This window comes from Rhipicephalus microplus, chromosome 8, assembly GCF_043290135.1.
Source record: "Rhipicephalus microplus isolate Deutch F79 chromosome 8, USDA_Rmic, whole genome shotgun sequence".
Taxonomy (NCBI): Eukaryota; Metazoa; Arthropoda; class Arachnida; order Ixodida; family Ixodidae; genus Rhipicephalus; species Rhipicephalus microplus.
The window spans coordinates 25,528,601-25,544,424 of NC_134707.1; the positions used below are offsets into that span (position 1 = coordinate 25,528,601).

The 15,824-nt window shown below is 43.7% G+C and overlaps 1 protein-coding gene across 2 annotated transcripts in view; it reads right to left on the bottom strand.

Annotated features, from left to right (window-relative positions):
• LOC119165267 (dermonecrotic toxin SPH) overlaps positions 1 to 15,824 on the bottom strand; it is a 137,772-nt gene that overhangs the window by 13,511 nt on the left and 108,437 nt on the right. Inside the window, exon 1 of one of the 2 annotated variants that reach the window (XM_075871342.1) lies at positions 2,083 to 2,229. The exons of the other annotated variant lie outside the window; for it this stretch is intronic. The gene's annotated coding sequence lies outside the window, so the exon portion shown is untranslated. Of the gene's footprint in view, positions 1 to 2,082; positions 2,230 to 15,824 lie in introns of those variants that run through there. 2 annotated transcript variants of the gene reach the window in all.

The following is a 15,824-nucleotide window of genomic DNA, read 5'->3' on the forward strand; positions in this document are numbered from 1 at the left end:
CTGCATTACTTTAGAGGGATAAAAGATGAGTCTAATACACGGGATGGTGCTAGCTCTGTAGACTGTGATGAGTGAGTGAATGGGAGTGTAACTGAGTTTAAGTGAGTGAATTAGTGAGTGAGTCAGTGAGTGAAACAACTTTCATAATAATCATCACCAGACTGACTACGCCCACTGCAGGACAAATGCATCTCCCATATTCTACCATTCAATTAGGTCTCTCTGCATTTTTACAATAAGAAAATACACTACGTAATACTTACGCATTCTTGTAGCGCCTCAAATGTTGATAATATTTACTTTATGATTGGGAATGTTGCCCTATATGAACACAGCCACCAGGTCAAGGTGGCTGGGCGTTGTGCAAGAGCTTAAACTGTCGCTGGTTGGCTGAACCGTTTGACAGGCAAACATACTGACAGATAGTCCGAAATTTCTGCAGTGAAGTATCCCAAGAAAGGCTACCGTCTCTAAGAACACTTTGTTGCTTTCTACACAAAGACGTTGACTCAAAAAAACGCTCATTCATTGTAAACCCAGTTATCCCGAGTATAGTCATTCATCGAAATACGTTGACTCCTTTAACGAGTTATGCAAAGGCAACTTTAGCAAGAGGCCGTTTTTACGCGCGATTTCTTCATAGATGAGTCCATCATGAGCGAGGGATGTTATTTGCGGACTCTACCGGCTGCCCAAGATTGAATAGAGACTCGCGAACAAAAAGCTGTGTGAGCTGTCGAGTAGCGGGCCTTTTTCTGAGACAAGTTGACAGGCAGTGCTCGCCACAAATGCGGCAGAGGCATCACTCAAATATCTTGCTCGTTATGTATAAGGAAACCCCAGTAGAAACTCACAGCTATTCCAAGGTTTAGAACTGCCGATTGAGCACGCTGATTTATGAAGGAGCGTAACTGCATTTAAACAACAAAAAGGCTCCATACATCACCTTCACTACTTACTGATAAAGCTGCGTCAGTGACAATTGGATGCCATAGTTTTCACATCAAACCGATGGAATAATCAAATTGAAAGTAAGGCCTACAACGCAATCACCGTTCACACTTTTCTGGTGAGTTTGTGCTGAGAAGTGCGTTGCTGTACAGCACTCAAACAGAGAATCATCGGCAACCTTGGCACATGTAAACATCTTCAAGCCTGACAACTAGATACCTCTAAGAGAAGATGACATTGTGAAGCAAACTAAAGAAATATGTGCATGGTTTCTTCGTATCGGGAAATATTTTCAGCATTGTATTGCAATTTGGATACTAAAGTGACGTTTTTTTATCTCTGTTCTTCAATAGGGATATTGCGTAGTACATGGTGCAACCACTGTTTAAGTTCCGAGTCTCTGAGACTTCGCTATAACCTCGTTTATACCTTCCTGCTATCGCAATCATGCAAATTAAATCAAGCCGATTCGAGTCAAATGTGTTCCCGTAATGTACGTTTATTTTGCGCTTTTTTTCTTTGGAACGGTGCCAAAAGGTTGAGATGTATACTGTCGTGCGAACATTTGTGTTTTTATTATCCAGCATTCTGCCAGCCTCTTCATATGGTCCATGTTTTCTATCGCATAGAAGAAATCTTTAGGATGAATGTCAACCAACCATCTTGGCTTCGTGCTCTATTTCAGCATATTACAAGGGTATAAATGCTGATAACCTTCTGATTAGGATGTACGACAGCTTCATCTAGAGGCCGGAAGTGATCCAGGATCACTGCTTACTACAGTTTTTTTGGGCCACATGCGTTTTCTGGGGATGTTAAACTGCTTGCCAAATTCTAGGCCGATGTAATTAGACTGGCAAAAGGAAGGAACAAGGCTTGTCGAAACGCATTTCGAATTTCCTTAACTGTCCTCGCGTAATTCGAACTTCTTTACACTAAAGCGAACGCAAACATCAAGGTTACACCACTGGCTCGACGTGTTGACAAAAGGCTAACTAGGATTTTAGCATCTGGGTTCAATGAACATTTATTGAATAACATTTTATTGTTGGAATTCGGCAAATATCTTGTTGCACTGCAAAGTTTAAATTTCAACTAACTGCGGATGAATTCTAAGAATGAGCTCCTTACCTGAAGTGAGATTCAGGCCCGGCTTATGTCCACAAAAAACGCAACTGCTTAATCTCAGCTGGGCAGTAGAAGGCTTGGAAGCTTCCTACTGTTCTCAGTTGTTTACACATCATTTTGCCTTCATCGCTGTCTTGGTGTTCTCACAGACTGCACGTTTTGAAGACGTAGTGAAAAAAAAAACAAGAATAAGAGCCAAAGCAGAGCAAGCCCGGCCAAAATATGGATCACCGGTACATCTGCGAATATGTGGTTTCCTCACATGAAGACGTGCGTCAAGGTCATCGTTTGTGCGACGACATTTTACCGTTATTGTCTTCTGAAACGGCACGTGTGGACAGACGAGCTATGTAGCTGCTGAGGCACAGTGGCTGTTTTTCTTGTCTGCTTGCTTCGGGAATCAGCGACACGGCCACGTGTGGTCAGAGCCCTATAAATACGGTCACAGTCAAGCAGCCTTCAGCCTCTACTTGCGCCATTTGTGTTTCAACGTGTAAGAGAAATTTCCAGAGCTAGTGCCTTGATTGTGTGGTCAAGATCATAGTGTTTTAAATATATGTACCCTAAACACTGAGTAAAGTTGGAAAAACATAGAGACTTTAGATCTTTATATTGTTTTGTCAACACATGCGTAGACTCTCAAGCGCTAGCTTTATAATGAAGTGTTCAAAGAACTAGTCTTTTATACTCAGGTCCCCTAAACAGAAAGTCGAGGTTAATGTACCACGACCTTGTAGATGTGAATATGTTGCATATAGATTGTAAAAGAATAGTGCTATAGTTCTGTGGTTGGAACACTAGAGCTTGAACATTCTGAAATACTATGTCAGAGTTGAGGTGTTTCAAGCCTTTTCTAATGATACCTTGTTCAACAAAGACATGGAGTACCAAGCACTAGAGCTTCGATTCTGTGGGCCGAATACAAATGCTCATGATACCCTTGCCGTCGCTATGTTATGATGGTTTCTTTCTATTCTTGCGTAGCATATATTAGGGCACATTTTTTCTACAGGTCCCTAATCTTTGACCAAAGCTGCTTTAGTCTTCACGTTCTTTTTGAAAGGCTCTGGATCGAAAATCTTAGTGTCTTCTGATATAGCGACTCTTTCAAACTTTATATCGGGTAAACAAACAACAGAGGAAAAAAAGGGCTTCAAACTATCAAATGCATTGATTTTCATGGCTGGCTTGTTTTCTGGCAAATGTGGTGAAACATTTCTGAGTGAAGCCGTACATTAGCGAAATGGAGGAAAATGTCGAGCAACCGATCAAGTCTTTCCCACCGGCTTTGAGCTCAAAATTGAGCTTGGTATTTGAGGTAAGCCTTTCTCGATGTCAAGTTCCCAAATTTCTGTTTCGTTTCGATGACATTGTTTCCGGTGTGTCTTTTCCTGCCCACATTCAGCATTTAAACTTTTATATCTAAATCAGGAAAGAAACAGTAAGAGAGCAAAGTGATGGGATGTGAACTGAACAATTTCGTTGGCAAGTTGGAATGAAAAATGAGAATGTCGACTTTAGTAGTGATTTTCATACTCCGTAAGTCGACAAACATTATTAGAAACTTTCGTTGTATCAAGTTAGAATAGATTAAAACAAAGTATGTAATTGAGACTGTGAGCACAATACCCGGGGTTCTGCGTCCCGCGACCACGTTATGATTATCATAAACGCCGTAATAGAGAGCCCCGAAAATTTTGACCACCTGGTGTTCTTTAACGTGCACAGGGTATGCGCCACAGGAATTGGGTAAATCCTTCTACACTAGGCACTCTGGGACCATGGAAATTGAACGGAATGGTTAGTCCAACAATCGTTTATGCACAGTTAAATTTTTCGCCACCTATCCGAAGACTGTTATCATTTAAAACGCATATGTGCCACAGAAATTGGCTAAGTGCGTCTACACGCGGCTTTCTACAAAAAGGGGGGGGGGGGGGCATGGTAATGGTTGGCCCCAAAAATGGCATGTGCGTTAGCAGAGTCTCGCCACTTTCACGTGACACTTTATGATTAGAATATGTGCTGGCTATACTTCCACCTAAAAGCCTAACAAAGCACGTTTAACAAAGAGCACTTGTACCACGTATCTGAAATAATTAAAAAATGAAAATGCGATGGACTGATGAAGGGAAGGCCATGAGATTCGCTGTTTGACCATTTTTCGCAAGGCGAACCTGATGTGCTTGAGTATTACGTTTTCCACGATGCTCCACTGGGGTTCAGGTTATTCTCTACCTGGGATAAAAAAATTGTCAAGCAAAAGCGAGAAAGAGAGAGAGACGAATGGTGAAAGAAAGGCAGTGAGGTATAACTAGAGATCCACCCTGTTGGATCTGTTCTATAAAATACCAGGTGAAGAAAAATGCCGCTTCACTACGGCGAAGTCCGAAGAAGTGCTTAGCTCACTGCAGACACACCGTGATTATCCTTAGTAGAGTTCCCATTTCTCCATTTACCAAACCGTCAATAACGTGAATGTCTGAAGTATGTATGCAGATATTCCCTGGCACGAGTAGATTCTTAATAGGGAGATTTGCGATCCGGGTGTGCAAGATGCGCGCTACTTCTTGCGGTGATTTGTCGACCTCTTGCGGGTTATGGCAGTTGAGATACGTGTCACTTGCAGCGTGTTTTGTCTGGTTGTTTCACCTTAAATTTGGTGCCACAGGAAATCCGGTGTGAGAGCAGATACCATATCGGGGTGAGGTGATGTGGCGCCCTCTATTGCGTGGTGCAATAGTCTTCCGCATGTTTAAGGAGCGTTTTTTCATGATCTAAGTTATTTATTGCAAATAATTTTATTTTATTTATCATTTTATTTTGACATTGTTACCTATCTTCACGCGACTTTGACCATTGATAGCTTGTTTAAGTCCGGTACTGACCGCTTGATTCTGAGCGAGATCACGGCACATGTGATCTATGGATAAACGAGTAGCCGGCTGCAAAAGTTCTTGGCAGCGAAACGTCTTGACAAATGAAAAGAAGGGCGATGTTGTTGCCGGCGGCACAGTACCAGTTTTGTGTTCAATGTCTCAAGTCATCAGTAAGTCATATGGCCTTCGAAAATTTCAGGAGCATTTTCGGTGCTGCGAGTAAAAAAAAACACAAGAAAGGTACGAAGGTTGCCACTGGAAAAGAAGAGGAGTGGAAAGAATGGAAGTTAGTAAAACCACGTAGACAGATAGTGAATATGTAGGCAATAATTGCGGTACAAAGCACATCACAGGACCCATGTCAGTGCTACAGTGCGTTCCGGACGTTTGTTTTTTCGTAAGAATAAGTAAACGTGCGGTGCCTGCGCATCTATTTCAGAGGTTACCAAAAATATAATGACACACCCACCAACTCAAGAAAACGCAGTGTCAAACAGCGCTTGTATGAACTTCATGACAGTGCGCAAGATGTGGCGTACGAAGAGCGGATGGACGATGCTAAAGACATCAGTATATAAATAAATAAATAAATAAATAAATAAATAAATAAATAAATAAATAAATAAATGAAAATGTAAGTAAATAAATAATAAACTAGACTGGTTCATAAATGGTACTGGCATCTGCTGTGAATGAATATAGCACTCTCAAAGGTTGAAGCCAAGGAAACCGGTGAAGCCCCTCTTAGGTATTTTCTTTGTCGTTTGTGAGAAACGCGTGTGGCCTTCTTTCAGTCCCTCGACGTATACAGTGAGTTGCGGATGCCACGACTGAAAATCTAATGAGCATTTCATCACGTCGCAGTATTTTTTTTCCACGGAATTCCACAAGATGAATAGTCACTGCTCCACGGTGCATTTGCAGCTAAATTACGTTACGCCTTACGCAGCGCACGAACAAAACTGATCGCATTGTTACGCCCAAAACCTTTCGCACACGCACCAAAAGCTATTTCAAATTGCGTTGCACGTTTGCGTATGCGAATAGAAGCTTTTTCCACGCGCTGTTTTCAATCAATCTTTAGGACTCGTCGCAAATCACAGAGAGGCGTCCTCCAACTTATGCCTCGACGCCGGCAAAAGGGCAGCTCGCTTGATATAGGGACGCCATTTTCGAGGTCTTGGCGTGTTTACACGTAGTCCCGAGATAGATTGCCACCACCGGTCACAGACCCACGTCGCCTTTCCTTTCGCCGCACGGACGGGCAGCGCGTCTCCCCATTAGGTCTCGCGCTCCCGTCGGACCCATAGCCAATGCAAATAGAAGCGATGTCTTCCCAAGCACGACTGTCTTGACACGATTCTCCCGGAATTGCTTGCCAGTGGCCCTGACCGCGTGTAAGCTGTGCACTGCTGCTCGTGAAAACATGATGGGAGTGAAGCTGCAGATTCCCAGAATAGCAGCACATACGCAAATCCCGAGAAAGTTCTGACGCGATTCTAACTCGCACTACGTGTGGAAAATCTTGTGCATAGAATAGTAAGAAAATAATGTGTTTATGGCACAATAAAGTGAGAAAGATGAAGAAAAAGAAGAAAAACGTCACAGCTTTACCGCACAGGCGAAGCAGTGAATGCGATAGCAAATTAAAACGTCACGCGAAGAATTGCAAGCAAATCGAAACGTGCCCTGCGTTACTCACACACAAATGACGCACAAAACATACTCATAAGTGCAGATAAACGCGAATAAGTGTCTCAGTTGTTACTTCGCTGTTTCTGAAAAGCGCACCCTTTTCGCAAATGGAGACTACGCCGCGAGTGCAGTAACTTTTGTGCGCCCGGTAACTACAACAGAGTCGTTTCGGTGAAACCCAATAGCGTATGATTCGCCCCACTGCGAGATAAGCGCATTGGGGAGAATCATACATGCGTATGATTCTCCCACGAATCTCCCACGCGTACTTTGCCCCCGTCCGTGGGGTAAAGTACGCGTGGGCGATCAACGCATGAGCGCGCGTCTCCCCATCATGACGATTTGGCGACACGCGCTCATTGCGCCATCTTGTTGAAAACATGATAGTTACCCCGACATGGGCATCGGCAGTGGTGAGTGGCAGATATAAATTGCTTGCCGTTTCAACAATGAATGAGGTGCTGTTTCATGGCTCAGTGGCTAACGTCACACACTCACAAGCAAGAGGTCGTACGTTCAGTTCCGCGCGCGAGAGTCTTTCTGGATTATTTTTCTTTCTTGCATTTTCATACATATAGATACGCTTGTATATATATACTGTAGATAGCGTTCGTCGGCACAGAAGACGGCGGCAAAATACAGCCGAGAGTGTCCATATAGTTGCTAGTGCAGTAAAAGAAAAATGGAGAGGTCAGCCAGGCGCACTTTAAGTTACGTTGAATTCAGTGGATCAATAAACACTACAGATGTGATGCACTCTACATTAGAGCATTCCATGTTGCTACCGGTAAGATTCTTTACCTTAAACCATTTGGAGCTCGAATACGAGAAAGTGGCATCCTTCCCGTCTTTATTACCCTTCTTACAGTCGCCATCTCCACTTCTTCACCTATTTCTTCACAAAACACGTGAACAATGACGCCACTGAGCGTTGAGTCTAGCAGGACTTTGTGCTTTCCGGCTACACGTGCTTATCTTCGCTTGTGGTATCGCAAACGGCCAAAAACCAAGCGAAGTAAGTTGATTACGTACGATAGCCATGCGAGACAAAGCAGCATAGACATGAAACTGCATGGCAAAGTTGGGCAGGAGACCATTCATAACTGATATTCCTTGTAGATAGGCATCAATCGAGGGCCCATTTTCGGAGGACGTCACGTTAAAGTATTGCTGACGTCACAAATTCTGCGGGGAAGAAAAGAAACGCCAGGAGAGGATAAAGCAAAGTTGGGCAGGAGACAATTCATAACTGATATTCTTTGTACATAGGCATCAATGGAGGGCCCATTTCCTGAGGACGTCACGTTAAAATATTGCTGACGTCACAAATTCTGCGAGGAAGACAAGAAACGCTAGAAGAGGATCGGGCATGCATCCTTAATATCTTCAGATGTTGTTAAGGGTCTCTAACATGCGTTTAATGCGATTGCAAGCGGATCTCTTCAGACGAGAAAATAATTGGATTTCAACGCGCTCCATTTTTTCCTCGGTCTCGAAAAGGGAGGCTGTAATGAAACTAGAGCACGCGGAAGGGAACTGGGGAAAATACAAGTCAAGGCAAAGTGCAGAATTCCGACGAGTAGTCGTATTCGAAAGAGTAAAGCTATTTGATTAGCATTGATCTGTACCAATATTCCAAACCTCAAACGCTAAAAAGAAAGGCCCGTTCCGGTAATTACAAGTAATTCATCAGAAGCGAAGCACGCGAAGAGTCGGGCCCACGCAAATTAAATTGCTTGTTTTCTTTCGTTTGTGCTAGGTACAAATTAACTGACGGAAAAATCAGCCCAAACTCAGGAACAGTTCCCTGCTGTCTTATCTACCCTGACGCAAGATTTGGCGTATTGTATTTCACATACCTATAGACTAACTCACAAACGCTTACCCAAACATGTATGTACACACGTAAAATGCTACGAAGTACGCGGTGATATTGTTCAAAGCACTAAATGCAGAAAATCTAACTTAAAAAAAGGAGACTTTGGCATTTTAGAGAATGCTTGCACAGCGTGGCTCTTGTCTCCTGAAGTAATCTATTTTTTTTCGTCATTAAGTTTATAGTAGTCTGAAAGTGTACAACCAATTAAAATATCTATGTTTTGCGAAAGAGTCACCACATTTATCAGAATACACAATGTCAGTGTCCGCTGACTTTTGTTAGAGTAATGTTGATCAACCGATCAATCGTTTCTTTCGTGTGTGTCTTCTAGTACAAAGCACCAACTAAATGTCAACGACGTTAACAATGACGACGAGAGCAAGTGAGTAGGCTATTACACGCAAGCTCAACTCTGCTTTTGTAGATACTCTTAATAGTATAAAAATGATACCAACAGGATCGATCGTATGCAAAGATAATATGTCTCGTTCTGAGAATATTTATTTATCTTTTTATTTCAACAACATTTCCAACAAATATTTTTCAAAAATTTGGGTGTCCCTCCGGTAAAAATCGGTTAAAAATAACCACTTGAAAATGCCTGAGAGCCCACATACATGGTAGCAGTTTGAGAATACAGGATTCATCAAATATAGTGCATTTATAGGCAGAGAAATAAAAAAATAGAACAGTATCATATCAGTAGAGCAGTGGTACAGGGAGACACAGAATAATTTAATTAACTGTATATTCATTCATAAACACTACTCATGAACGCGAAAAATTTTTCGATTCTATGATACAATGTAGAAATACGCCAACCAAAATGATTTCATTGCTGCGACGTATTACACATAATACAAACACACTACAAAAACACCATGCAAGGGCGACAAATAAACGACGCATTTCTTTTTTTTTGAATACACAAGAAAGTTAAGTTCATTACTCTCATATTAACTAAACAAGGAGGGTAATGTGTATCTAAAGGAATGTAGGAAGTAGTTTGTGCGAGAGCGAGGAACGAGCCATCTGTTCACACTTCGGGCCCGCGAATCCGTGTGTTGTATACTTATGTTTGACCAATCTTCAATAAAATTTTGAAATCGTTTCTGTGCAAAGAAGCAGTTATAAATTAGTCGCAAGCTGTGGATAAGTTTCATGCTGATTATTTTATAGCGGTTGAACATAGAACCTCCAGACATACTACGTGGGACATTTTCAATATAGCGGAGTGCTCTTTTTTTGCAATGAAGTAATCGTCTTTACGTTGTCCAAGGTTGTGGTGCCCCATACCAGTTGTCAGTAATTTATGTTCGAGGAAAACAGAGCGTGGTAGATCGGCACCCTAGCTTTTTCCGGAAAAAAATGGCATATTATTTCAGAAGGGAATCATAAGAGCTCGCTGTCATGGGGTTCGACTGTATTAGAAATCATATATTATTATATTATTTGAGAAGCCTCGACATTCAATAAATGTCTCTGCTGGGAGCAAATTAACACGTTGTGAGGTCCGGCTATTTTATTGCACGCAATATGTGCGTCGAGCCGGGTGAAAAAAGAACTGATGCACAGTACAAGACAGGGCGCCGTGACACAGACAGCTAAATGCGAGAGTTTCTGCACGATTGTTTTGTCAGGTAGATTTGTAATGAGAAAATTTGCTATACCGGTCAGCGTCTCTTTGTAGTTCATGATGAAGAAAAAAAAAACAAAACAAAACCATACAATCTTTTTTTTTGCTCACACATTTGCAAATTGTACTTCAAATAAATGCATCGAATTCCAACTGTGAGCTCATTTCAGACGAAAGCGCACTCTGGAAATCCCATTTGCGGTGCATCTATTTCTTTCTTGTGAGTGGAACGAATGGTGTCGAATAAGAAATAGAGTTTTTTAAGAAGTGAAAAGCATACAACATGATCATTGCTAAATACGAGTATTTATGGTATTTCCAAAAAGAGGAAGTAAACAAAAAAGGCCCCAGGCTCCAGTGCTTTTGTTCGTGTGTGCAATCTTTCTCCGTCCCGCTTTTTTTTTGCGCTGTTCCCCTCAGTATCGTGTACCGACTGACCCTTCAAGAAATCCTTCTCCAGTTGATAGTTTTGGAAACGTGCACGATTTTCGCGAATGGAAAAAGAAATGATTGCAGTGACTTTTGTGTGCTCGGTAACTACAGCAGAATCGTTCCACGTAAAGCCCAAAGCCAGCCAAGGCGTACGATCCTCCCCTCCTCGCCACCGCGAGATAAGGGCGCGTGAGGGAGCGTCGCTCCCCTTCTCTAAGCCGGGCAAAGTACGAATAGGAGATTAGAGCGGGCGCTGGTGCGCTATGTGGTGATGTGCGCTCATTGCACCGTCTTTCTGGTAATGCTGAAAACACAGCAGCTGTTACTGGTAGATATAAATTGCTTGCGTTTGAACGGTGAAGAACAATCTTGGCTCAGTGGTTAACGCCTCGCTTTCACAACGCAGAGGTCCCACATTCGATTTCGCGCGCCGGAGTGCTCTTCTCTGGATTTTTTCCTTTCTAGCGTATTCAAATATATAGATACGTATACATATACAGTGCATGACATCGATGCCGATGTCGACGCCGACGTCAGCGGCAAAATCCAGCCAAAAGTGTCCATATAATTGCTATCGAAATAAAGAAAAGTCACAGCTTTGCCGAAAAGGCCAAGCAATGATTGCGATAGCAACAAATTGGAAAGTGATGTGCAAAATACCAAGCAGATCGAAAGGTGCCCTGCGTTTCTCACGCACAAATGACACACGAAACGTATTCACGAGTACAGATAAACGCGAATAAACGTCTCAGTTTTTACTTCTCAGTGTTTAAAAAAGCATGCTCTTTTCGCAAACGGAGACTGTGCAACGATTGCAGTGACCTTTGTACACCCCGTAACTACAACAGAATAATTCCAGAGCAAGGCCAACGCAAGCCAACACGTATGATCTTCCCCTCCCCCCTCCCCCCTCCCCCCGGGAGATAAGGGCGTGCGAGAGATCGTCCGTTCCTCTCCACGGGCCAAAGTACGCGTGACAGTTGAGAGCTTGCACGCGCTCATTGCGCCATCTCGCTGATACAGCTAAAAACATGATAGTTACCCTCCCACTCCCCCGAGATGCCCACCAACAGCAGTAAGTGGTAGGTATAAATAGCTTGCCGATTGAACAGTGAAGAAGGTACTCCTCGGTGGCCCCACATTCCCGACGCGGAGGTCCGATGGATTCTGTGCACCGAGGTTTTTTTCTGGATTTTTTCTTTCTTGCGTTTTTATTTATACAGATACCAATACCGTCACGGTGCATGACATCGACACTGACGCCAGCGGCAAAATCCAGCCAAGGGTATTCATATAATTGCTATCGCAATCATATAGATATTGAGCATGTCGACAATATAAGCAGTTTTAAGTCCCGAAACCACGATGTAATTAAGCGAGACGCCGTAGGGGAGTGCTTCGGGAATTTCGATCGTGTGGTGTTCCTTGACGTACGCTGGTATCGCACAGTACACGGGCCAGTACCATTTCGGCTCCCCCGACATGCGAGTGCCGAAGCCGGGATCAAACCAGCGACCTTCAGGACAGCAAACGAGCACTGCAACCATTGATCCAGCGGGGTGGACATATTCAGTATGATCTTGATTCCTTAAAGTGTACATAAAACTGGAGTTGCGGTCACGCTTGTTTGGAGAGCATCGTTGGTGCCAGCATAATAAATTCATCACCTGACCGTGCCTAACTTACGTGCCTATTAAAGAATGTTTTCGTATCTTCATTACATAAGGCAGTTCCTCGATAGTAAAAGGGTCATGGTGCTGCAATTTTGTGCACTGACCACATGTTAACACGTTTATCCGACGAAGTCGGCTACGTAATATAATGCAGCCTCATAATAATATCTAACCACGTGACACATCAAAAATTTATTTCTAGGATACAGGAGCGCCCGCAAACAACATTAGTTCTATTACGAGACGGGAACACGTGCCAGGGGGGAGTGCTGGGAAGCTTGCATCACGTCGTGGTCTTCCTTCCTCGTGCCAACAACCTCCGTGGCGATTACTTATCCAGTGTTCCCATTGCACTCGGAGTGTGCAATCACGCCCGCTCTTCTATTGTCTCGTGTTTCGAGAGCATCCTATTCGGTCCATCGGGAGTAATTTTGTACAGCTTCGTGTGGCACTTTTGTGCTCCAAGAGCAGCGGCAGTGCACTTGGTATCGGAGCAACTGAATGGGAATGGGCTGCCACGTTCCCAAAACAGCCTTGTTTCTGATGGCCGAAGTTACTGTGGTGTGCTTACGACGGTACGGTGGCTCTGTTTGCCTTTGTGCTCTAAGAAGAGTTGCTTGCATTTGAAGGCTTGCAGAGAAGATGGTTAGCCTCTTGAGGGTTCACTCATGCGAGCCAGATAGAGGCGAGGTTTCACTGTCCCGAAGGGCAAGGAGACCTTGCTACAATGTTCTCGTTCGGCAAGTCGCTTCACTTAGCCGCCTTCCTAATATGAACTTCAGCGGTATGTACGAAAAATTAGCAGCTTATCTGCGTGATACGCTGAAGGCACTGCAGCGCGTAAGTTATGGCACCATCTGACAGTAATATGAAGAAACGAAAACTTGTGAGCACGCAGAGCCACTGGTAGACGTGGCAGCACCGGATCGTTTTAGTTAAAGCCACTGAATTTTAGAGCGAAGCGTAGGAAACACCCGGTTTTTCGTTCATACCATCGCATTGTCAGCGCAGCGCAATGAAACACTTCGGTTTGTAGAATTACGTATCTATGTATTTTCTGAAAAAAAAAAGACAGTGCCTAACACTTACGAATTGATTTTCAGCCTCATATACGTGCAATACTTGCTTTTTGATTGAATACACTCACCAGTATGAACAAATCAACAGAACAAACAAATGAGGCTGTATTGCGTTACGTAGCTGACTTCGTCGGATACACACGTGATTTTTTGGTAATGAACGTATCAACATAGGTGGGCGTTGAGCAAGGGGATAAACATTTTAGTCGGATGAATGAATCTCTAGACAAACACCAACAGACAGACCAGAAGTACCCCAAGAAAGATTATAACACCCTTGTTTGCCTCCGAGATACTCTACGCTTGTCAGGAGACAAAGGCACGTCTTATAACTCAGAAGTCTCCAATTCATACCGACTAGCGGGTCACAGTCCTGAAATTCAGCCCAAAAAGGGCTGGAGTAGTGGAGAAAGCTGAGTTTAGGTTTGGAGGGAGAACGCTCCTATTTGAAATATAGAATTTCCCACGTCTCATATTGGAGTCATATGATTTTTACATAGAGAGAGAAATAGACAGACAAAGGATAGACAGAGAGGTTAATTAGAAGAAAAAATCCGGTTTGATACCCTCGATTTGGGTAGCGAAAGGGAGTGTAAAAGGGTGATAGAGAAGATGAGGAGTTGGTGACACTATATAGGAGAAAATTATGTAGTGGCTCGACCACTATTCGAGCACTATAGAAAGCAACGTTGTCCGTGGACAGTCGCAGTTTGTCTATAAGTCCGGTTGCTCGCAGGAGCTGCAACAATGCCCTCAGAGCAGCTCGTGATGCAGACCGGGTAAGCGAGGGCCCCAGTGTGTTGTTATCTGTCAAGGGGCTGTTGCCTAGATGGCCTAGTGTGATTAAGAGGGTCGCTCTCTCGCAGTTGAAGCAAGTGCAGTCACAGAAACGGTGCGCGACTGTTTCAATGCTCCCGCATACTTCACATGACGCAATGTCAGCCATTGCAATCAGAAATGAATAGGCATTGGAAAATGCCCCACCAAGAAACAAAATGAACAACAAGGCAGTGTCACGTCGCGATAGACTGAGCGGGAGACGTAGCTGGAGGTCAGGGTGTAAAGCATGTAGCCGCGCACTTGTGAATGTCGGTGAAGCCCATAAGTGTAGCGTTAGTCTACGGGCTAGCACACGAAGTTCGTTTAAGGCGCCATGGGCGAATTGGGCAGCTGCATCGGTTTCTAGAAAGATATTTATGGCGATCCGCACAAAGACTACAGTTACAAAGAGGTTTTCCTCTGTGGCGATGTTTCGACCCATAGTGACCGCATAGCGTGCCTCAAAAGAAAGTTTACCAACTATTACAGTACTACCTGATGCAAATTCTCAGTCCCATATCCATAGCTGCTCCGAGAAAAGCGTTATAAATCATAACAGAAGAAGAAAGAATGTGAATATACCATTAAAAAAGTCACAACAGCTTATTTTTTATGACGCCTCGGGCGGCGTGCTTGAGAATGTTGGTATAACTAAAGCCAGCCTGGGTCCCACACTTCTTGGGAGTCAAAGTCCCCTTGTGATTTCGAGGACTAATGGCCCATGTGAAACGCCTTTGGCTTTTAACAGTACCATTACTGCATAGGCATTAGCGCGCGTACTGACAATTTTGTCCTTGCTTTCCCTTATCTGTCCTTTTTCACTCCTCTTCATATTCCCTTTTCGCGTTCTCCCAGTGTAGGGTAGCAAACCGGGCATGCGTCTGGTTAACCTCCCTGCCTCTCGTACTTCCTTCCTTCATTCCTTTTTAAGCAATAAGAGTTTGTGAGCTGCTATGTCTGTCAGTTGCGAAAACTGTCGATAATGCTTACCACTTCGTTTCACTACACGAGGTTTGAAACAAAGCCACTGACCCCGTCCTGATGCAACCTTATAACTTATGGGTGGACGCTTGCCTTTCGCGCCGTCCAACCTTCGACAATAGCCACGTTCTCGCTCCTCTAGCTTAATTAACTCTAACGTAACGTGACCAGCGGCGCAGAGAACGCGTAATTCAGCGACGGTCATAACCCGAGCAAGTACCTCTTCTTTTTTTTTTGTTCAGTTGCAGGTGAGCTTGTTGTTCTTGCTTTGTTTCTTCAGTACAACCTTCAACGCCACTGACTCTCAGATCAATATTTTTCGGCTGGGTTCCCCTCTCTTCAACGGGTCGCACGCACCATAAACAAAGAATATATTACCTATCTTGCAGTGAATGCAATGAATGCCACCCCCCGACCTGCGCCCCAGGTGTTCGTTTTGGCTTGCGTGCGCCTCAGCGGCAACAAAGAACGTCATTGGGACTAAAGGCAGCTTTTTTGTGCATCGTCAGCTGCTTACGTCGACACTGTTTCGTTCAAACCGATCCGACAAGGTGTGCAACATTAGCTGTTTTGTTTATACTGGCAACCGTAGTTTATTAAGGCGATATTGTTAAAGATCTCGTTTCGCATAAATTCCGGCGTCGGCTTCGGGGTCGGCGTTGGTGTTACTGT